This window comes from Penaeus monodon, chromosome 30, assembly GCF_015228065.2.
Source record: "Penaeus monodon isolate SGIC_2016 chromosome 30, NSTDA_Pmon_1, whole genome shotgun sequence".
Taxonomy (NCBI): Eukaryota; Metazoa; Arthropoda; class Malacostraca; order Decapoda; family Penaeidae; genus Penaeus; species Penaeus monodon.
In genome coordinates this window covers 10,005,303-10,005,518 of record NC_051415.1, presented here as the reverse complement: position 1 = coordinate 10,005,518, position 216 = coordinate 10,005,303, and the positions used below count along the sequence as shown (strand labels likewise).

The window sequence follows — 216 nt, the reverse complement described above, 5'->3', positions numbered from 1 at the left end:
CTTCTCACCTTAAGCTGAAGGGATGACCTCTTATTTGACCTGAGGAGGAGAACTACCACCTGGTCAGTTTCTGAGATTTCCCTCACTGTGGGAATAACACGAAAGGAAGGGTTTAGTGAGAGCGGTGGGAACGGTTACAGGCATATGTTTGTTAAGCTGTGATTACCTTCACTGTTATTCTTGTTATATAATTCTTATGTTTCATGTTCCCGCCTG

General features: G+C 43.5%; 1 long non-coding RNA gene across 1 annotated transcript in view; it reads left to right on the top strand.

Moving 5' to 3' along the window:
• Positions 1-216, top strand: part of LOC119592290 — a 14,333-nt gene that overhangs the window by 6,148 nt on the left and 7,969 nt on the right. The window lies entirely within an intron of this gene.